This window comes from Bos indicus x Bos taurus, chromosome X, assembly GCF_003369695.1.
Source record: "Bos indicus x Bos taurus breed Angus x Brahman F1 hybrid chromosome X, Bos_hybrid_MaternalHap_v2.0, whole genome shotgun sequence".
NCBI lineage: Eukaryota > Metazoa > Chordata > Mammalia > Artiodactyla > Bovidae > Bos > Bos indicus x Bos taurus.
Window position 1 is genome coordinate 30,739,968 of NC_040105.1, and position 24,898 is coordinate 30,764,865.

Sequence of the window (24,898 nt, forward strand, 5' to 3'; positions counted from 1 at the left end):
ATATGAAACAGAGTTCTACCCCTGATAGTCATAAGTTCTCTGGTAACAGGAATCTAATCCACCTCTGTATTTCCAGAACTTAACAACAGTGCTGGCACATAATAGATGCTCAATACTGTTTACTAAATAACTGACTGGATGATGAATCAACGAATGTTTTGTTAGGCTCCTGCTCTATCTGATCTGAAAAACCAATCTGTCGTTGGTTCCAGTCTATAGAGTAGTTGTGGTGTTGCCATGGCTTCTGGCTGCCTTTAGTTCTGCAGCTTTGGGGGTAAGCTTCGTCTTAGATACATAGATGCAAGTGTGTCTGAGCTGCTTCCTTAAGATATTTTTTGGGTCAGATTCACTTATGGTTGACATCTCATCTCGCCGAACACCATCACCTTGGGATTCTTTTTCTTCTCTGCATGATGTCAGAGCCAGCAGGTTATGGAGTTGAGCACACTGATTAGGACTAGCAGACTTGGGGGCTCCCTGGGGGCAGCATTACCAGTGACACAGAGTCCTTGGCTGACTTCATGAAGTACATTCGTGGATGTGATGTTTACACATCCAGCTGTAACACCCATAGCAAGTTCATCTATATTCTGCAGAAAGCTAAAAACACCCATTGTTCCATCAATATTTGGCATGGCCTGAAATCCACAGCCACGCTTTCAGTTTTGCAATAACATGTGGACCTTAAAAAGTAGCACAGTTTCAAGAGGAGGTTCAGGAGAGGTGAATTCTTACCCAGATTAACTAGCTGTGTCACCTTGGCCAAATCTTAGCCTTTTTGGACCTGTACAGTTTGAGGGTGCTAGACTCGATGATCTCACGACATCTAACTTCATTCTTTGAAATGTTATATAATCAGCTTAGTCCTGCCCCAGAGACTGTGAGTGCAGTCTGCAACAAGACACGTCATGAACATTCAGGCCTCTCTCTGTCCCTTCTTTCATGTCTCTGTTCAAATGTCACCTCCTCAGAGGAACTTTCTCTGATCATCTTATTATGACAATCTCTTTTATATACGGCTCTCTAGTTTCTTTCCCACTTTATCTTTCTTCATCACATTATCACTTTCCAAAACTGTGTTACATCCTAATTGTACACTTGTTCATCATCAGTCTTCCCAATTAAAATGCAAGCTCCCACGAGGGCAGGGGGTTTTGTCTCATTTGCCACGTTATTCTTAGCACCTAAAACAGTGCCTGGCATACTACAGGTTCTCAATAAATATTAACTGAATGACTAAATGAATCCTTGAACTCCTAGATAAAAAGTCTTTAGGGTTTCTTCGGAGTAATATGGTTTAACACACTGTCTTAGTCCATTTGGGCTGCTCTAACAAAATATCACGAAAAGGGTGGCTTTTAAATGGTCTAATTTTATTTCTCACAATTCTGGAAGCTGGGACATCCAAGATCAAGGTGCTGGCAAATTCAGCGCCCGGTGAGGGCATGCCTGTTGGTTCATAGATGGTCATCTTCCTGCTATAACTTCACTTGGCATAAGGTGCTGAGGGAATTCTCTTAGGTCTCTTTTACTTTGTTTAAATTTATTTAGTTTTTGGCTGTGCTGGGTCTTTGTTGCTGCATGGGCTTCTCCCTAATTGCAGCACGAGAGTTCAGTAATTGTGGCTCCTGGGCTCTAGAGCACAAACTCAACAGTTGTGGCACCTGGTCTTAGCTGCTCCAAGTCATGTGGGATTTTCCTGTACCAGGGATCGAACCTATGTCTCCTGCATTGGCAGGAGGATTCTTCACCACTGAGCTACCAGGGAAGCCCAGGGGGCCTCTTTTATAAGGTCACTAAACCCAGGCATGAGGGCTCCACCCTCATGACTTAGTGTTAGTTAGTTAGTATTAGTTGCTCAGTTGTGCCCGACTCTTTTCGACCCCATGGACTGCAGTCCACCAGGCTCCTTTGTCCATAAGATTTTCCAGGCAAGGATACTGGAGTGGGTTGCCATTTCCTTCTCCAGGGGATCTTCCCAACCCAGGGATTGAACCCGGGTCCCCTGCACTGCAGGGAGATACTTTACCGACTGACCTCCCAAATGCCATCACATTGGGGGTTAGAATTTCACCATATAAATTTTGGAGGGACACAAACATTCAATTTATAGCACACGCCAACCTGAAAACCACAGAATCATTTGATCATTAAGCTAAGAGGATCATTGAGGTGACCTAGCCCAGTCTCTCATTTTGAAGACAGGAAAGCTGAAAGCCAGAATGGTTGAGTAACTTGCCCAGTGCCACTGAGCTAAGTGTTGGTAGAAGAACCCAGATAGCTTTACTCCCATCCCACTCCTGTATCCAGTACTTCTAGGGGTTAAAACAACAAACTGTATATTTCCTGAGATATTTATTAATTACAAAGGGGAAAACCAATAACTTCCCCATGAAGAAAACCCATAGAAACTATGTTATCCAAGTAAGCAAAGTGAAAACCACCAGTAATACAACATATGAACTTCATAGACCCTGGTGACAGGATGCACCGGAAAGGCAGCATTAGCTTTGTGTTACTCTTCCCCAAATCCCTAACCTAAATACGAAGTGATGAGAAAACATCAGACGGGCCAAACTGAGGGATAATCTACAAAATAACTCATCAGGACTTTTCAAAAGTGCCAAGGTTGTGAAAGAGAAAGAAAGGTCAAGAGATAGATTTGAGGAGACTAAGGAGACATTACCATTAAATTCACTGTTAAGTACTATTAAATGATCCTGGATTGTTTCCTAGAACAACACAGTGACAGTAAAAATATGATAAAGTATGAGTAAATCCTATAGTTTATATAGCACTATACCAATATGAATTTTTTGGTTTTGACAGGCTATATCATACAATATGTTAACATTTTTAGAGGAAGTTGGGTAAAGTGTATATGGGAACTCTCTATGCTATTTTTGTAACTTTTCTGTAAGTCAAAAATTATTTCAAAAAAAAAGTTAAAAAATAAACACAACACAATATTGTGTTGACTCTGGATAAAACCATATTTATACATTTCAAGGTACCTATAATGAATGTTGGAGCTTAGTTCTAGGATGAGGGTTTAGAAGACTTCACATAGTATCTGGAGTTTAATTTGAAAGCATTTTCCCAATTATTAAAACAATGAACAGATACAGAAAATGGTTGTCCCCGTGTTGTCTAAAAGAATTCAAGAGACTAAAAATGAGACAGCTACACAACATTGACTTCCTTGATCCAAAACACCTGAGACTACTGGGCGATAGGAATCCTAGCATCCCAGTAGGAAAGCAGTTTGCCTATTCAGGAACTGTTTCCAAGAGGTTGAATGACAATTTCATTTTGAGCTCGCCTTTCGGGAATTTGAGATACCCCAACTGACTTGTTCATTGTCACTGGTGAAGTGTAGGTGATTCAAGTTACAGTCATATTCTTATTTTAAACTATTTTATGAAGCTGTATTAAGTGATTTAACAAGAGACTTTTCAACTTGTTAGAATAGGCTTCCTTAAAAATAACAGGAGGTGCCTTGGTTTAGGAATGGAAGACAAATATCATGCACTCATAACTATTTTATAATTGATACTTACGGTGTATTAGTTGCTCAGTTGTGTCTGCCTCTTTGTGACCTCATAGACTGCAACCCACCAGACTCCTCTGCCCATGGGATTCTCCGGGCCAGAATACTGGAGTGGGTTGCCATTTCCTTCTCTAGGGGATACTATGGTAGCCATTAATAATCAATCTATGACACCATTATTTTTTAGCCTTTCTCCATTGGCTTCAAGCCCTTTTACAATAGAGCACTCCAGGAAGCTGGTACCAGTGGATAAGACTTTACAGGTGAGAGGAACAATGCTTTTCATTCTAGATATAGCGTAAGTAAGAATGAGTTAAAACTAAAAACCTGGATTATAATCTCAATTTTTCCATTGGTGATATTTTTAAATAAATAAAAATATTTTTAAATAAATAAAAAACTCCATTGGCGAGTTTTTTAAAACCATATTTATGCCTTTGTTTCCTTATCTGTAAACTGGGAATCCTACCATGGGCCTATCCCAGATAGCTATGATAAAGGTTAAACAGAACAGTACATGTAAAAGTGCCTTTGTAGAGTATGCTGTACACCTGAAACTAACACCAAGTCGTAAATTAACGTAACAAAAAGAATTATACAAATGAAAGCCACTCTTATTAGGATATTCAACAAAATCAACCACAGAAATTCATTTCTCTGACTGACTTTAACGGGTTTCCTACTATTCATCCAGTCTTCAAACGCTTAACTCTTACTCCTCTGCCCAACACAGTGGGGGTGAAAGTATGAGTGATTCTTCAGTCACCCAATGAAACAAGTGATAGAGAGCTCACGGGGCAAGCATGCGCTCCAGCGCTATTTCAGAGCAAGCCCTCATGACAGCAGAGGCAGGGAAACATAGTTTAGTCACTTTCCGACCTCACTGCTTAGAACCTCAGATCATTCAGAAACAGAAGTGCCTGACTTTAAAAATGACTGCTTTCTGTGGAAGCACCAGTGGATACCCTGAGATAATTTGCGAATGTGTGGGATCCTTAGCTGGACTGCAGAAAAGTTGCAATTTAAAACGGGAACAAATCCCAGACTCACAGCCATCTATTACTCACACATTTATTTGCTCCTGTGTCTTCTGAGATGTCATATCCTTTTGATTTTTTTTTTTTCTCATTGCTCATCTCCCACTTCCACCTGACTTCTTTTTCTTGGAGTTTACCAGAGTCTGGGCTTAGGCCCTCTTCTCTTTTCTCTTTACATATGAGGCCATCTCCATTCTCAATACTCAAAATTTCACCTACCTATCAACATCTTTTTCATTTGCATGTAGCTCTCTCTTCTGACTAAAATTATATCTGACTTCTCCACTTGAAGGCATAATAGGCATTTCAAACTGAACACGTCTAAAACTAAACCCTTAACAAAAATAGAAATGTAATGAATGTGTAACGTCAGATTAGTTTCAGGTACACCATGCAATGATTCAATATCTATATATTCTGCAAAATGACCATCACCAGAAGTCTAATTTACATCCATTACCATACCTAATTATAGATATTTTTATTATGAGAACTTTGAAGATATACTCTCATTGCAAGTTTCAAACATACAATATAGTATTATTAACTCTAGTCACCATGCTGTGCATTATATTCCCATGACTTATTTATTTCATAGCTCAAATTTTGTGCCTTTTGACTACCTTCACCCATTTCACCCACCTGGCCTCCCTAAAACTAAACTCTTGATATTTTGAAACTTGTTTCCTTCTCCTCAATCATTATTACATCAGTAAATATTAATATTAGCATTTCCAGGTGGCACTGGTGGTAAAGAACACACCTGCCAACGCATCACACGTAAGAGATGAGGGTTCAATCCCTGGGACAGGAAGATCCCCTGGAGGAGGGCATGGCAACACATTCCAGTATTCTTGCCTGGAGAATCCCATGCACGGAGAAATCTGGCGGGCTATGGTTCATAGCGTGCAAAGAATCGGACACAACTGAAGCAACTTAGCATGAAAATACTACAAGAAGCTGTTCAAACAAAAGAACCTGGGTGTTATCCTTAATTCCGCGTGCCTGACATCTAATCAATTACCAAGCCACATAGAGTTTACCTCAAAAATATATCTCAAATGTATTCAATTCTATTTCCACTGCCACATCTTAGTTCTAGCCACCAAGACACCTGCGAGTACCTCTTAAATGGTCTCCTTGCTTTCACTTTTGCCACCATCAATCTCTCCACTATATAGTAGGTATGTCACATCATAGGGTGTTTTATAGATGCTTCAGCTCATGTGCACCTTTAAGGTAAGTCAGGTCACATGGTTTCTGTACTCTCCAGCCTTGTCCTTTACTACTTACCCCCTCAGTCATTAGACATCTGTCATACTTGACTACTGTTAGTTCAGTCTTGCAAATATTTATTCCGTTCCCCTGATTCTTCTTATGACTGACGGTCAGGTCTCAGCTCAGGTCTCAGACCTTAGGTCTCAGCTTAAATATCTATATCTCCTTTTGAGAGAGGTTTTCCTAGACCATTAAGGAGTTCCCACTATAATTCTCTCAAAGCAGCTTATTCTTAGCCTTCATAATATTTCTAGCTTTTTGTGATTATACAATAATATTAATATTTTTATTGGCTATCTTACCTACCTGATTGCAAGTTTCTTGAGACATTCAAAAATATTTCTTATCTCCTATCCTGGTGCCAGGCAATGTGCTAGAAGCTAGGCTTACAAAGATTTATAAGAGGTTCCTGAACTAAGGCTAGAAATTTGGCAGGAAAAGAATCAAGAAAAGGTTTATAAATAGAGTGCCAGACACTGTTGGTTGCCTCCTCAACAGTCATTCAGCTTTCTCTCTCTCTCTCTTTTTTTTTTTTTATAGTGAGAGGGTCTATTTAAAAAAAAAAAAAAAAAAAAAGGTACAAATGCCAGATACTCAATTTCTAAGCCTAAATGCAACCATGCAACTGCAACCAATTTCAGGCAAAGTTAGCTGGGGCTTCTGAAATGTGAAGAAAAATGTCACTCCCCCTTTTTGATCATAATGCAATTCCTAGAGTGTGGCAGCCATTTTGCAACCTAGAGGTGGCACGCCCAAGGATCAAAACTGAAGCTTAAAGTAACAGAATGGACAGATGAAAAGAAATGAGATGCTTAATGACACTACTAAGCTGCTCAATCAACTCTGGGAATATTGTTCTTTCAAATTCTTCTTATAAGGTAAAAATTAACACCTACTGTTAAAGTTTTCACTATATATTCTGTTATTAGAAATTAAAGTTTTCTAAATGACTCACACTGTTCCTGCTGTCACAGCAATATGGCCAGCAGAGTCCCCACAAACTACAGATATCCTCGACCCTGGGGTCAAGACTGTGTCTCCCAATCCCACATCTAGGTACTGTAGGCATCTTTGTAGCTTCTCATTTATATAGTTCAAGTGTGACTTGTGTGTAAGTTTGAGTGCTTGAGAAAACGGACAAAAAAAAATCAGTCCACATTGAAATGTAAAGACTAAGCTGTAAGATGGCTGATGTAATAAAGCAGTAATCCACTATTAGGCCCCAGAATCTAGGTTTTATGGGTTAGCAATGTTTTCATTATTGCAAAGACTCAGACTTCGTTTCCTCAGAGGCATTACAAAAGCTTCCATAGAAACAGAGAATGAATTTCACACCAAGAATAGGAAAATAACAAGAAGCAAAGGAAAATGGGTAGTGAACTACTCATTAACAGAAGGTATAAAGGGTAGGTGGAAAATGTTAAGAAATTATAAAAATGTTAAAAAAACAGTCTCCTGCAAGGAAGAGGTCTGTGAAACAAAAGGTTCATAATAACAAAGTAATGCCTCATTCAGTTGTATCCTGTTGTCACTCCTACATATGATTGTTTCAAAATTTTAATGTGGAAGAGTGAACGCATTCCTCTGAAAAAACTGGATGGCATTTAAAATCAGTATATCTAATCAATATATCAAAATTGTTTTATCTAAAATATTTTTTCTTAAAAAGAAAATCTGCACTTTTCTTAAAAATCAAGTATTCCATGGGATGGTAAGGTGAACAAAACATTCACTTATCAAGAGAATACACCATGATCATTACCTCCTCCTCATCATCATTATTATTATCAACAACTACAGTTTATTGAATACCAATTACACATCAGGTTTCTCCACTATGTGATTTATATGCATTGTGCCATCTAATTCTCAGATAACTCTGAGTTGGTGCTATTATTATCCCCAAAGCACAGAGAGAAAGTAACTCGTCAGTGAGCAGTGGAGTTCTGATGGAAGCCCAACTCACACTGACTTCCAAACTCTGTGCCAAGTTTCAGAGGAAGCTTAAAAACATAGAAATAAACAACTGAATAAACTAGAGTCCGGATCTGGCCATAAAGGGGTCTCAATCTATGAATGTGAAGCACTGGTGTGTGTTGGTCACTCAGTCGTGTCCGACTCTTTGCAACTCTGTGTAGCACACCAGGCTCCTCTGGTCATGGGATTCTCCAGGCAAGAATACTGGAGTGGGTTGCCATTCCCATCTCCAGGGGTTCTTCCTGACCCAGGGATTGAACCCTGGGTCTCCTGCATTGCAGGCAGATTCTTTACCATCTGAGCCACCAGGGAAGACCAAAGAGAGGGAGATGGATTTGATTCAGACATGAAGATGGAGGCAGAGATGGCAGGATGCAGCCACTAAGCCAAGTTTCCCCTAACAGTGCTAAGAAGCACTGTTACTCTTATCCAAATTACTCTTCACAAAACACTTATGAATAGATAATATTATCACCATTTTGTGTTTGAGGAAATGGAGGTCTTCAGATAAACCCAGGCAGTTATGGCAGAACCAGAATCTAAATTTTCATTTCTAAAAAAATTCTAAAGCTATACTATTAATGATTATTTGCTAATTCTCACCACTTATAACATTACAATAGTTTTCCTCTTGCGACATATGATATCCATTTTAGAAGCACAAGGTTACTGCATTCGTATGCAACTTTAAAAAGAGGAAGCTATTTGAAATAGGCTTGAGATATGAAGATGGTGATTTCAGAATTGCTATGTGACTAGAGAACTGATGAAAAGGTTTCTGTGCATGAGAATCTCTGCGCTTCAGGTCTGAGAACTTCTTGGAGAAAAGAACTTATAAAAATCTGATTCTGGTTAGCAGGATAGCTAACGTGCATTCTTGGGCCATTGATGACATTTGAAATGCATTTATTAAACAATTCAGGTTTTTAAAATACTACCTTAAAATAGTTTTGAAACCTGGAGATAAACAAGACACATTTTTTTAAGCTAGTGCATTTTTTTCTCTAAGAGTTAACTGGTATCCCATTTCTTTTTTTTTTTTTTTTTGTTTTGTTTTCTATAATTTTTTTTTAATTTTTAAACTTTACAAAATTGTATTAGTTTTGCCAAATATCAAAATGAATCTGCCACAGGTATACATGTGTTCCCCATCCTGAACCCTCCTCCCTCCTCCCATTTATTTTTCTTACACTTCAAGATTTTTGATGACTTCATGAAGATCATGGTGGTTGTCTGTGATTTAGTGTTTCAGTTTTACTTTTACTATCAAATGAGAGAAACAGAGTGACAGAGAAAGAGAGTAAAGGGCACACCCAATCTTTGTGAGTGGAACCTATGGAATCTTTGCCTATCCAATTATCTCATCCTTCTCCAAACTGCTTATTATTATTATTATTATTTTTAACCTTTGGGGAGCTGCTCCTCCCATATTCCTTCTGCTTTTATGAAGAGGAACTGCTCCTCTCCATATTCCTTAGTAGAGCCACCAACTTGGCCTGCTTGCCCTCCTCAACTGCCATTAACAAGTGATGGGTTTAAAGACCCAAACAAGACTACTAGAAGGAAGCTGACAGAGGAGGAAATGATACAAGGTCAGAACAAGTTTGGAGCAGAGACAGCTGGACCATAAAGAAGGCTGAGTGCTGAAGAATTGATGCTTTTGAACTGTGGTGCTGGAGAAGACTCCTGAGAGTCCCTTGGGCTGCAAGAAGATCAAACAAGTCAATTCTAAAGGAAACCAGTCCTGAATATTCACTGGAAGGACTGATACTGGAGCACCAGCACTTTGGCCACCTGATGCAAGGAGCCGACTCACTGGAAAAGATCCTGATGCTGGGAAAGATTGAAGGCGGAAGAAGAGGGTGGCAGACAATGTGATGGTTAGATAGCCTCACTGACTCAATGGACATGAATCTGAGCAAACTCTGGGAGACAGTTAAGAACAGGGAAGCCTGGGAACCTGCAATCCATTGGTTGAAAAGAGTCAGACAGGACTTAGCGACTGAACAACAATAACATTCTAAAGACGAGGACTTCCTAGGTGTCTCAGTGGTAAAGAACTTGCCTGCCAATGTAGGAGATGCAGGAGACGTGGGTTTGATTCCTGGGTCATGAAAATTCCCTAGAGAAGGAAATGGCAACCCACTCCAGTATTCTTGTCTGGAGAATCCCAAGGACAGAGGAGCCTGGCAGGCTATAGTCCACGGGGTCACAAAGAGTCAGATATGACTGAGCAACTAAATGCATTCAAGACGACACAAAAAGATACATGTGTTCCTGCTTTAGAGATCTCAGAACGCTGCCAGTTCATATTCTATCCCAAGACCTAGTTTTAAAATAATTTCCTTCATTTTAGGAATGTCTTTTAAACAAAGAGCTCCTCTCCCCATTCCCTTTGTTTTCTCTGAATTGAATCAGCCTGTTGCTTATATCTGCAATTGAAAACTGGCAGACTAGCTACCTCAATCCCCATCTACAAGCACTTCTCCCTAGCTTTCTTTCTACTAGTGTTTATCACGTGATATAGTTCTGTCCGATGACATATCAGTTAACAGCTGCTGGGAAGGGCTTCTGGGAAATCTTTGGCTTCAGGATATAAAGCAGATACATCCTTTTTGTCTTCTGTTTCTTGCCCAGCTGAAATGGTGACTGGTGGTGCAGAAGCCATCTCATGACCATGAGGTGATAAGCATGAGGAAAAGGTAAAAACAAACAAACAGAAACCTCAAAACCAAACAAATGAATAAAACTGTGAGGATGCCAGTCCTGACATGGTTGAGCCTCCATCACCTTACTGCCAGATATCTTAATATTAGAGACAAATGAAGCTCCATTTCTTTAAGCCACTATACACAGCTTCTGTATTCTTTGGAACCCCTGCAATCCTGATACAAACCCCAGCTAATAAACTACGTATACAGAAAACAAAGCAAAAATATGGATCCTTCTAAACACTGAGGAATTTAAGGGATGAGGTTTGGGAGGAAGAGAAGATACAGCCAGATATACCTATTAGTATCTGACTGGTATTGCTGTGGAGGAGAGTTGGACTGCAGTGAACCTTGGGCTTCCCTGGTGGCTCAGATGGTAAAGAATCTGCCTACAATGCAGGAGACCTGGGTTTGATCCCTGGGTTGGGAAGATCCCCTGGAGAAGGGAATGGCTACCTACTCCAATATTCTTGCCTGGAGAATTCCATGGGCAGGGGAGCCTGGTGGGCTCCATGGGATCTCAAAGAGTCAGAACAGTCCATGGGGTCGCAAAAAGTAGGACATGACTGAGTGACTCACACTTCCAACTTGGTTGAGTTGATACTAATGCAGACATGAAGTGTGTTTCCTCTTGGTTACAGGCACACACACTGCTAAAGAGCTTTTGGCTTTCAAAGATGGGGATTATATATGTGGACATAAATATGTGTGTACTAGGGTTGAGAACAGTAAAGATTGACCTCACTCAGAAGTCGATTCTACTTAGACAAAAGAAAGCCCAGGGTTGTTTGTCTGCCCATAATACAGTATTAAAATAAACTACCATTTTGTCAGTGCCTTTTTCTTTTGCTACCAATCCTAGACTGCAGGCAAGATTCACGAGTTCTCAGAGATTGAAAAAGGTCAATAACAGAAATGTTTTCCTCCTTTCACTAACTGATTAAATAACTCATGGGCATACATACAGCTACACATACATTTCTAAAGGAAATCATTCATGGACGGCATGATTTCCTGAGGTGACCTCCAGGGTGCTGAGAAGTTCGAAAATGGAAACTCTGATGTAACCGATAAAATATAAAGAATCTGTGTTTGGCACTTCGAGGGTTTGGAGGTGAGTGATGATTCAGCCAAGGGACGTAGTTTCTGGGAGAGGCAGGTACTGCCTGTTTATGCAGCTCTTTCTTGATGAGAAAAGTCTTCCTAAGAGACTAACCAGATTTAGGACTTGTCCTATGAAAAGTGTTACTCCCTTCTTCCCCTGCTGTTAACTCACTTGTGTAATTCTGGGGTTTCCGCTCTGATGGGGGTACTTTATGTGCAGCATTTACACTAACTTAATGATTGTTTTCTCAAGGCTAAGGGCAGCAGACTAAAATTAGGAGGTCACTGGCTATTAGCATTTGATTTCCTTGCTGATACCAGAGAGATGAGTTGGGGGGAAGGCAGAGTGTGGGTTCAGTCTCTCATATTTTAATTTAGTCTCATTAAACAAGAGTCGCAGATGATGTCTCAGGGATGACTCAAAATTTCAGATAGGATATGTCTGCCTTTGGACTGTGTCCTGTCCTTTGCACGGTGGCCATATCCAACAGTAACACAACTGTCAGGGGAACATGCTTTCAATTCCCAGTCCCAGGGGAGAATGAGCTCAGGCTTGAAAGATCGCTTGTAGTAATTGAATTGCTTTCTGACAAGGAAGCCTCACTTGCTTGTGGACTTTATGGATAGCGCTCTCAAAAAAGGGGCAGTTAATCTCTTTTAAACTGTTCCATCTTTCCTAGATCCCATTGTCTTCTGTGTAAATGCTGTAAAACTGAGAAATGTAGTTTAAGCAAAATGCAAATGTGGTTCAGCCTTAGTAAGAGGGAGCAGTCATTCCTCCCAGGTTGAGGTAGAGAGACAGAGAGAGAACAGGATCGCTCTCTTAGAATCATAACACAGGAAGCAGAATGCAAAATCATGAAGCTGACGTGGGGGTATGGCATGAATGTTTAGTGAGAGATCCCCAAGGGAAATGTGCTATCCAGTAGGACCTTGTTTTCTATCCATCCTATATATAACTTGCCTCTGCTCATCCCCAACTCCCATTCCTTTCCTCGCCCAGCTGCCTCTCCCTTGGCAACTATGTCTGTTCTCTATGTACATGAGTGATTTTTTTTTGAGTCATTCAGAATTTGGTGATCAAATAAAAATGGAAGGTAATGGAGAAGATGGGCTCCCAGGTGGCACAGTGGTAAAGAATCTGCCTGCCAATGCAGGAGATGCAGGGGATGCAGGTTTGATCCCTGGGTCTGGAAAATCCCCTGGAGAAGGAAATGGCAACCCACTCCAGTATTCCTGCCTGAAAAATTCTATGGACAGAGGAGCCTAGGGGGCTACAAATCCATGGGGTTGTGAAGAGTTGGACATGACTGAGCATACACACACACAGTGGAGAAGAATGAAAGATAACTCCAAATTTTCCAATGAGCACTGACATCGTGAGGAGAGAATATAAATGCAAACATACAAAACACATTTGATTGTGAAATGGTATATAGGAAATGCCATGATTTCCATTAGTCAGGCCGTAACTGTAATATGATTAGTTCTGGACAACTTGTATTGAAAGGGACCATTGTTAATGGACATGAACTGAGAAAACTCCAGGTGATAGTGATGGACAGGGAGGCCTGGCATGCTGTAGTCCATGGGGTTTTAAAGAGTCAGACACGACTGAGTGACTGAAATTGTTAATTCTTACAGAGAAAAGACAAGAAGGTAAAAGTCTTGACAGTAGATATTATAAGGAATAACAGGGGGACTGGAAAAATTCCACTGAATTGAATGACTTCACAAGAGCATTTATTTAGAGTGTACACTCTGAAGTCAAGTCCTGGTAATGGGGTATATAGAATAATGCTTAAAGAACCAAGCTTTTGTTAGCTTTTCAACTTAGCAGGACAATAAACAAACAAATAAAAAAACCCTCGGTGGGTTCACATTAGCACAAAAAGAGGACTTGGAGAAGACAGCTTGACAGCAAATATTTGAAACATAGAAAAGCGACAATCCTCTTTGGCTCTAGTGGGAAAAAATGGATCAATACATAGAAATTTCAGGAAAGTCAATTTCCATTTAATATAAAGACTTTGAAAGAGCCAGAGTGGCTCTCTGGGAAAAAGGTGATTTTATCATCAATAACCATGCTTAAAACTCGGTTTAGCTGACAGAGATTTTATAGAGGGGAGTCCTGCCTTAGACAGATAAATGATTTCTAAATCCCTTTAAATCTAAGATTGCACGGCAGAAGCACAGTGTAGATCACACAACGTGAAAAGAGGAGCTGACTTCAGATGTTAGAGGGCATGATTTTCCTGGGCCCTAGTTTCCATATCTATAATATGGATTTAGCTTAGTTATTTCCAAGGTTTCCTACTGCTTTGGAAACCTCAATAAATTCACAAAGAGTTGCTTGATAATGTTAAAAATATTGAATGCCAGAGTGTGGAATCTTCATTTAACAGAATAAGAAATACAAAAATTTTGCCCCAAAATTTTCAAGAAAAAGTCACCATTAAAGCTACACTTATTGGGTGTGGGGGCTATAAATTAGAGGCTGGGATTAACATAAACACGCTGCTATATATCAAACGGATAAACAAGTTCCTCCTGTATAACACAGGGGATTATATTCAATATCTTATAGTCATCTATAATGGAAAAGAGTCTGAAAAAGAATATATATGTATATATATATAACTGAATCACTGCACTGTACACCAGAAACTAACACATTATAAATCAACTATATTTTAATAAAAAATAAATAAAAATTTTAAAAAAGAAACGAAGTTACACTTCCAGAGAACTATCTGGCAACAGTAAGTACACGTAATAATGTCAGCTAACATTTATTTAATACTTGCTACTCCAGAAACTGTGCTGAGCACTTCATGTAAATGATCCCATTTAATTCTTATAACAACTCTGTAACATAGATACTAGTTACAGTTACAGAAACCAAGGCTTGCAGAAGTTAGGTAATTTGTCCAAGGCCATGAAGCTTATGGGTGGTAGAAACACCCAGGTAGACTGAATCTAGAACAGAGATTGACCGATGTTTTCTGTAAAGCGTCAGAAAGTAAATATTTTAGGTTTTTAAGGGCTACAGAGGTCCCCAAGGCCTTCCCAGGTGGCGCTAGTGGTAAAGAACCTACCTGCCAATGCAGGAGTGAGAGATATAGGTTCGATCCCTGGGTCAGGAAGATCCCCTGGAGGAGGGCATGGCAACCCACTCCAGTATTCTTGTCTAGAGAATCCCATAGACAGAGGAGCCTGGTGGGCTACAGTCCATGGGGTCGTAAAGAGTCAGATATGACTGAAAAGACTTAGTATGAGGTCTGCAACACATGTTCTTTGGTTTTTCATGCAACATTCAAAAAGGTAAAAATCACTTTGAGATCCCCTGTCATGAAAGATCCAGGCCCTATGTTGGAACTTAACCAAGACCTGTAATGTGAAGACCCCTTAATCTGCTTTTTTAATACAATACCCTATTGCTATCAACCCTCCCCCCAAAAAATTTCCTGAGAACTTCTTATGGGCCAGTCACTGTGCTAAATACTTCTCATGTGTTATCTCCTACAATCCTCATTAACAGCCTCTGGTCTCATTTGATAGATGAGAAAATTGCCTTAGAGGGATCGGTAGCACGTTCAGAGTGACAAGACTAATAAGTACACACCAGGACTATGTGATGCAGATTCTATGCTTAACCCCCTGTCATAGAGAGCCTGAGTAACATGAAGTGGGCCTGGAGCAGCGAGGGACCAGAATAAGAAGACAAGTGTGTAGAGGCTAGCATTGGCCTGAACATTAAGGTATGGATAAAAGACACTGCAACTTCACCATCAGTGGGGTTTACCAATTCACTGGCTCTCAAGAGGGATGGATTAGTGGAAGATCACCTAATGATGGAGCTTGAATGCTTCAGAGAGCAGAAATAAGGAAGTCAGAAATAGCCTGGTTTGAGGCGATAGACAGAAGGTTGATAAATTGTGGGAGAGTGGCAAGATCCCATGTAGCTTTGGCTGCATAACTAGCTGTGTTACTACAGGCAACTCATTTAACATAGCTTGGCTTCAGTTTGCTAAAGCAAAAAGTGAGGATGTTGAATTAGATGGCCCCTGGGTTTCCTTCTAGTAATAACATTTTCAGTCACTGAGGAGCAGAGGAAAGTGCAAAGAGAAAACCTAGAAAAGGTTTCCTGGAAAAAGAATTAAACATCGGATTCTGAAAAGTCTATTGTGATTCATCTGCCATATTCCTCTAAGCAAATAAAGATCAAAAAGGATGTTTGTGTTTGCAAAGTCAAAGTAAATGAATATCCATAATGAAAGGGCTGAATGGCCCTTTAGCGGCTCAGAGAAAGATCAGAAAATGCATTGGAGAAAATTGGCAGAAAGAATGATCAACGCCATAGTGTAATAGTTTCTGGTTCCAAAGAATAAGAAATGATATGAAATGAAGAAAGATGCAGAAGTATGAGGGCTAGAATCAAAGACTATATAAATGAAAAGGTCACTATAATTATGTGGGTTGCCTATTTAGGCAGGAAAAGAGGTACCAATAACCCATCAAATTACCTAGAAAAATCTGAAAGGAAAATAAACATTAATATCTCTGGGAAAAGATACAGAAGTATTAGTTTTACAACTGTAAGAAAATAAGCTTGTAAAGCTTTTGCATTAAGCACAGAAGTGAATGTTTGGGAGCAAATGAAATGACAATTATAATGAGAAAAACAGAAGTTTGATGATCTGCCTCTGTTATAAAGCATTGGAGAACAAGAACCCTGTTATTTTAACATGTTTTGTGTATATGGTGCCAACACTGAACTTGACATGAAGGGAAGAATATCATTTCTGATGGTAGCATGTAGTGTTAGGATGTGTTCACAGAATACATGGTTGATTGTCAAGATCTCTAAGGAAAAGATAGACGTACACCACCTATCTGCTGTGAAATAATACCAAGAACATAAAAAAATCCTAGTTTCATGTACATGAATTAAAAACTACCTATTTGAATTCATTCAACAAACAAATACTCTTAGTTGGATATCAAGGTGCTTCCTTCCAACTACCATTTATTCTATTAGATATAAATGTCATGTTTCTCAATACTGGATACAACAAAGAAAAATAAGATTGTTTAGAAAAGTACAAATCAGATACATTTATGAGGAAATGGGAACCTACTAAAATTATGTCAATAAAACAGAAATCGACTTGCAGGGGATAACACACCATGAAAGAGATTATCTTTTGTGATTCCATCTATCCTTAGATTTCTAAAATTCTGTTTTGGCATCACTGCCCAAGTTCATTGCCTAAAATAGCTTTTCCTTTGATTCTTTGATGATCTTACAAAAGTGAAAATGTATATTAAAAAAAAAAAACTGCATAGAACTGATTTGACATGAATTAATATTTACCTCCAAACAGTTTGGGGGTATCAGAATTAGTTTCGGAGAGTGAAATTGTCTGAAGTGAAAATTTTAGACTGATTAACCATATTATCTTATGTGCCAGTTTAGGATGATGAATAATGTATCATTGGATTTCTCCCCGTCTCTTCCTCCCTCATTCCTCCATTTCTTTCTGAAAAGACAGGTAGAGTACTCTGTCTCTTTCCTCCTCTCTCCCTCCCCCTGTCAAAGTAACTCCAAGGGAAAAAGTGCTCAAGTGATGACATGAAAAAAGTCTAGGGAATGGGAATCTCATCAGCTGTTTACCTAAACACAGCAGTACACCAATGTGGTATAAAAAATTACATATATGTTATTTTGATTTTTCAGGCCTTATATGTGAATTAATTTGGAAGAAAAATCTTTTATACATTCTAGACTTTCTGTGTTTTCTAGCTACTGTCTTCATTTGCACCTCTGACATGGCAAACTGCTGTTTTCTCCATTTCCTTTATGTAGGTGCATGCTGCATTCCAATATGTATTTCCTCTCTTTACAACCGTCTACCACGTGGATGCATATCTTTATTAGTCAATATATATTCTGTAGGTTACATTCTGCAAATTCGAACAGGGACAGAATGCAATGATATAATCCATAACACTGCACAGATGTCTGGAAGAGATTGGAAGAAATCAGCAACCAGGAGGCTGAATGTCTAAGAATTGTAAAACACATTTGGATGGACAAGAAAAAAGGCCTAGAAAGTAGTAAAATTAAAAAAAAGAAAGTAGTAAAATTTGTCATTTGTGATTTCCTAATGACCCTGGGATGAAATCAAAGAATAACTTTAGTCAGCAATTTACATTTAAATATAGAAAATGCAAAAGGCATCATGTATATAGGACAGAACAGAAATATGGATGTAAGAAGAATGAGGAAGGAGAAGTCTAATAAATGATCTTCAGATGAAAAGAATCAATGAAAAATATCCAGCTGTGGTAAAATGCTTTCAAATTGCCGTTTATTCAATTGATGCATGGAATAGGTATTTCTCAGTGCAGAGAGTGCGAACAGAAAATTATTATGAAACAGAGCAGGATTCTCGGCAAAACACTAATGAAATATACTTTCCGATGGAAAGGAAAAAGAAGGGTGTGAAATCATGTCAATTTAGAGAAAAATGACTGCTCCTGGAGACTCTCTGCACTATTCCTGGAAGCATAACCACCTCGCTTAGAAACCCTGAGAGTTCTGGGAAACAGTGACCACAGAAACAAGACTTATTGATTCAAATGAACACTTTGGTTGTGTTTAAGAAACATGCGATGATTACAGTTGTATCCTAAGACAGGAAAAACATGTATATGCAGGAATGATATTGAAAGTTATATATTATCATTAGCATGGAACACACACAGAACAATCAGGTGCAAGCAATGACCAATCAGAACAAAATTAGAAGATTTAAACTGAAAAGGTAGGTGTGTACTAGTGTATTGGTTGAATGTCAGTGCCTCACGGCAAAGACTGATAAATCTGTAAGAGAATTTTCAGTGCATATTTCTGAACACCTCATGCCTCTTTCAGCAGAATTTTAATTTCCAGAAAAATCAAAAGCAGTAGACATAAATAGTAATACCTTTTACTGATAATCATTTATAATGGACAGGAAATAAGAAACTACATTGACTGAAATTACTAAGAATTACAAAATACTTGGAAAGTAGAAAAAATTCTAACAGTCCAAAAATTGTCCCCAAGTTATTTGCTTGGTTAAAATCCAGAAGACAAATTATCAGCAATAATGGATGTAAGTGGGTTTCTACCCATGGATTTAACTGCCTTTTTAGAAACATTTTTTTGAAAAGTTGAGACCACAATGGTAAACTGTATGTGAAAAGCAATCCGTGAAGATTTCCTAAGGACTCTGCAATCATTCTAAACAAGTTCTGAAAGTACTATTCAGAAATGAGAGTTCCAAGAATAAGTGTTATGCTTTGAACCAAATTAAAGCAAAAACATAAGAAGGATGCAATGAAAAACATAGAGGTTCTACACCCAGGGAAGGTTTACAACCTAGAAGTTGTCATAAATTACTGCACTGAAAAAGTCACGCATTTCAGCTTTCCAACTTACAAAAGACGTGAGATATAGCAAAAAAAATCCTTCACATGAATTCTTGAGACCTCAAACATGTTAATACTGAATTAGAGACTAATGAAAGAACATGAATTATGCTCATTCATTTAATAAAAACTTATTGAACACCTACTACATGTAAATCCATGGAAAATACCAATGTATTTGCAACAGATCCTAACTTTAAGATATTTATAGTGCATGTGGGCATAAAGTATGAATAGGAAATTAATAAACGTTGAAATGAGAATTTGCTGTTTTCATCTGGAAGTACTGGGAAACTCTCCATGATAAATAAAAAGCAGGTCTTTTAATTTTCTGCAGTTTTATTCAAGTATAACTGACAAATAAAAACTATGTACACTTAAGGTGTACAACTTAATATTTTGACATACATGTATGTTGTAAAATGATCACCACTATCTAACTAACATATCTGTCATCTCACTTAACTAAATATATTTTTTTGGAGTAGGGTCTTGACATGCAGGGTTTATGGAACTGGTATTCCACGTGGAAGAAATAATACTAATACCAATAGTAATGATAAAGATAGATAACACTTACTATGCTATACCCCAAGGATATTTTTAATGAATTATGCAATTTTAATCTTCCAAAAGCCTCATGAAGCCCATTTTTATTAATTGCATTTTACAGATAAACAAGGAAACTGAAGCACAGAAAGGCTCCAGGGTTATATATCTAGCAAAGGAGTGGGCTGGGATTAGAACTTGATCTCTCTGATGGCTGAGCCTCAGTTCCTAGACAGCCTTTTCATCAACAGAGCCAAGGCAGAGGTAGGTAGTGTGTGCAGTGGCCAAAGACAAGTGTGGTAGTTAGGCCAGAAGGGTGGTTTGGGGCCTGCTGCTGCTACTGCTAAGCCGCTTCAGTCGTGACCGACTCTGTACGACCCCATAGACGGCAGCCCACCAGGCTCCCCGGTCCCTGGGATTCTCCAGGCAAGAATGCTGGAGTGGGTTGGCATTTCCTTCTCCAATGCATGAAAGTGAAACGTGAAAGTGAAGTCGCTCAGTCGTGTCCGACTCGTAGCGACCCCATGGACTGCAGCTTACCAGGCTCCTCTGTCCATGGATTCTCCAGGCAAGAACACTGGAGTGGGGTGCCATTTCCTTCACTGTATTTAGGAAGGTACACTTGAGGTCCCCTCATCCAAGGCATGTTTACATGGAGAAGCTTTCTCCTATCTTTTCATGAGCAACATACATGCTAAGAGAATATAGTACTAAGATCACAGAATTTCATAGCTGCTATCATCATCAATAAAAACAGTACTTGGAAGCCCAAAAAATGCTAACAAAATTAAAAGTCATCCTTTGAATAACATGAGCATAACAGAAATGTCTTAAAGTTTCAATATTTTCAACTACATCTTGATTGTGATACTTTTTTCATTACCACACCATGCATGCACAGCTCAAATCTTTTAGAGTATCATTTTACTGAATTTAAGAGTGGATTTGCCATTAGTTCTGTGACCTCCATTTTTCCTCTGGACTTTCTTATGCACAAAACATTTAACCAGAAGATAGACCCAATAAAAAACTATTAAATTTTAAAACAGCATGAAAGTAGATGTGATGAAACAAATGCCAAAAAAAAAAAAAACCACTCCAAAGTGTCCAACATCTTTCTTTTTAACAATTATAGCATAAGTTATCATCCTTCATATATGAGACAAGGAATCACTAGGATCTTAGCTTTTAAACAGTTTCTGCAGGAAGTAAATCAGAGCAGTAGTCCAGCCCTACTCTTTCACTCATCATTCTTGTTAGCAGGGACAAGAATTGATAAAAAGTATGGAGGGATTGGTGCAGTGGTTAAGAATGCATGGGATACGAGTTTGATCCCTGGTCAGGGAACTAAGATTCCACATGCCTTGGAGCAACTAAGGCCTTATCCCGCAACTACTGAGTCTGTGCACCACAACTAGAGAATCTATGCCCTGCAACGAAAGATCCTGCATGATGCAATGAACATTTGAGAATCCAAATAAATAAAATAAAAAATAAAGAATGTATGGTGAGAGAGTAGAATTAAATGGCACACAAGGAAACTGTGATGCCATCATGCTCATGGTATCCACTTAGCAACTGACTGGGCAGTTTTACAAACCACAGATGTTTTGCAGTGGGCTGTTTTCTCTGTTAAGTCTCTCTCTCTCTACTGCAAAATGCCTCCTGAAAGCCTGGAGGAAAAAATTATTTTTCTTTGTGCTTCTGACCTTGGTATCTCAATGTTATCTTTTTCTGTCTAGGGAAAATAATCTAACCTATTTTTCTTGGAGTTCACTTTCTCCAGGTGATCTAATGTCTGTTTCTAGATGCTAGGAGTCTTCATCTTATAAGTGCTTATATAGTATGCAGGACCATAGCACTTTGCTTAAATGATGTGTCTTATTCCCTTTAACTCACATCCAGCAGCACCCATGCTCCCTCCTCAATACAAGCACATGAGTTCCAGAGGGACGCTCCTTTACTTCAGTGGGAGGTTTCCCCTACTCTCCAGTGAGGGGATGGAGGTTCCTCTCATGCTTACTCATCTCTCAGGACTACTGGGGGCAACTGGCTAAGGTGACCATTTGAAATTACTCAATCAACTCTCAGATGCAGTGCAGATACAAAGTACTATCAATAACTATCAATTGTATATATCTTAAGTCCTAATACAACCATGATAAAACTGGCAATCTTCTGCACAGAAACAAATAAAACAGATTCTCTCCTCATTAAGTAAACAAAAGTTAGGGTAGGTTGAAAGTCCCGAGGATAACTGGTGGAATTAAATTTCTAAGTCTTTTTTTTTTTGATGTAGACCATTTTTAAAAAGTCTTTTGAACTTGGTACAATATTGCTTCTGGTTTATGTTTTCTTTTCTTTTTTTTTTTTTGGCCATGAGGCATGTGGGATCCTAGCTCCCTGACCAGGAATCGAATCTCCTGCATTGGAAGGCAAAGTCTTTTTAACCACTGGACCACCAGGAAGTCCCAAATTTCCAGTTTTTTTTTTCTTTTTCACTCAATTTAGTTATTACTTGGCACCACATGATTTAAAGTTATTAAATCACTCGGAGGGGTGGGGTTTCCCAGGTGGCCCAGTGGTAAGGAATCCACCTGTCAATGCAAGAGACATGGGTTTGATTCCTGGATCAGGAAGATTCCCTGGAAGAGGAAATGTCAACGCACTAAAGTGGCATGTATCTTTTTGTTGTTACATTTTTTTTCCTGTGGTCAAATACACCTAAAATTTACGTTTTAACCATTCTTAGTGAAAGAGATGGGCATTCCAGACCACCTGACCTGCCTCTTGAGAAACCTGTATGCAGGTCAGGAAGCAACAGTTAGAACTGGACATGGAACAACAGACTGGTTCCATATAGGAAAAGGAGTACATCAAGGCTGTATATTTTCACCCTGCTTATTTAACTTATATGCAGACTACATCATGAGAAACACTGGGCTGGAAGAAGCACAAGCTGGAATCAAGATTGCCAGGAGAAATACCAATAACCTCAGATATGCAGATGACACCACCCTTATGGTAGAAAGTGAAGAAGAACTAAAGAGCCTCTTGATGAAAATGAAAGAGGAGAGTGAAAAAGTTGGCTTAAAGCTCAACATTCAGAAAACTAAGATCATGGCATCCAGTCCCATCACTTAACGGGAAATAGATGGGGCAACAGTGGAAACAGTGTCAGACTTTATTTTTCTGGGCTCCAAAATCACTGCAGATGGTGATTGCAGCCATGAAATTAAAAGACACTTACTCCTTGGAAGGAAAGTTATGACCAACCTAGACAGCATATTCAAAAGCAAAGATATTACTTTGCCAACAAAGGTCCATCTGGTCAAGGCTATGGTTTTTCCAGTGGTCATGTATGGATGTGAGAGTTGGACTATAAAGAAAGCTGAGTGCTGAAGAATTGATGCTTTTGAGCTGTGGTGTTGGAGAAGACTCTTGAGAGTCCCTTGGACTGCAAGGAGATCCAACCAGTCCATTCTAAAGGAGATCAGTCCTGGGTGTTCATTGGAAGAACTGATGTTGAAGCTGAAACTCTAATACTTTGGCCACCCGATGGGAAGAGCTGACTCATTTGAAAAGACCCTGATGCTGGGAAAGATTGAGGGCAGGAGGAGAAGGGGACAGCAGAGGATGAGATAGTTGGATGGCATCATCAACTCGATGGACATGGGTTTGGGTAGACTCTGGGAGTTGGTGATGGACACAGAGGCCTGGCGTGCTGTGGTTCATGGGGTCGCAGAGAGTCAGACACGACTTAGCAACTGAACTGACTGAGTGTATAACTCAGTGAAATGAAGTACATTCACATCGTTGTGCAGCTAGTGCCATTACCCTGGATCTGCAACTTTTTCATTGTCCTAAATTGAAAACTCTTTGCCCATTAAACAATAATTCCCCAGGAGCCTCTCCCCTGGCCTCTGGCAAATTCTGTTCTTAAAGTGGCATGTATTTTTAACCTTTAATGTAAGGAACATGATTATAGAAAAGTATTAAAATTACAACTGATTCATGTTACGCTTTTGTTGTGAATTTCAGCCTTACACACTCTGCTGTGACCCCCAAATGCACACACATCACTCTTTATATAGAGCTCAGCACCAGTAAACATAATGTAAATTGTTACTGAGAGGCAGAGTTTGCTGCATTCTGTTTCTAGCAAGACACAGAGTTGCACAGTATTTAAGGAGTTGCTCATTATGTAATAGGAACTTTGTGCTTAGAACAGCTCCACAGGGAGAAGCAATATAGCCGGATGTAAATTTTTTTTCTGTTTCTCAATGCAGAAGTTTAATTTTTACAGTATAATTTTTCCCATAATATAATATTTTTACATGTTGGATAAAAGTTCCCACAAATCCTGGATTGTGCGTCTTGGCCTCCTGCCATCTTTATTCTGTCCTGTTCCCTTCTCACAGCTGGAATGAAACAGAGGAAGGAGTGGACACTATGGCTTTCTGATTTTGACTTATCTTACAGTTTGAAAGTTTAGAGTAATAGGGGCCATATAACAATTGAAAAAACCAATAATTCAATACATTTCTCTATGTTAGGGTATAGGCACTTTAAATCCAAAATGAAAAACACCATATTACCAGGGAAGGAGAAAATGCTCCACTAATTTACAGGAATTCATTCCTCCTAACTTACAATGTTTGTTGAATTCCCTGTAGTTGACAAAACTTCTCTATTTACACCTTCCCGTGGACAGCAATAAAGCTCCCAGGCCAAGCAGAAGCATGGCAATGAAGAATGCCACCAATATAGGACATTTGTATTTATTTTAGTCTAGGCCCCATTGTTTTTTTTTTTTAGCCTGGGATGTGTTCTGTGTGCATATTTCTGTAATTTTTTTTTAATGTTTTTGATTTTTTTTTTAATTTCATTTTATTTTTAAACTTTATAATATTGTATTAGGTTTTTTAGGCCTTATTATTAACACCACTTTGTTCAAAAGTAGAAAATAGTAAGTGCTGCTTTAAGAAAAGACATGATTACTATGGCAACAAAGGAGAAACCTGGCTTTGTAGAAAGATGTACACTGTATACACTGGTCACTTGTGAATACCATTTTGGACTTAGAAATAAACTTTCAAATAGTTCTTGAGAACAATTCTGTTTTCAGATAGAAGAGATTATTTTTCTATAAATTGCAAGATCTTAGACTCTTAAGAGGGCTTCCCTGGTGATTCAGTGGTAAAGAAGTGTTC

General features: G+C 38.9%; 1 protein-coding gene across 11 annotated transcripts in view; it reads right to left on the reverse strand.

Annotated features, from left to right (window-relative positions):
• The window catches only part of DMD (dystrophin), a 2,656,945-nt gene that overhangs the window by 288,922 nt on the left and 2,343,125 nt on the right, over positions 1 to 24,898 (reverse strand). The gene's annotated exons all lie outside the window — the stretch shown is intronic.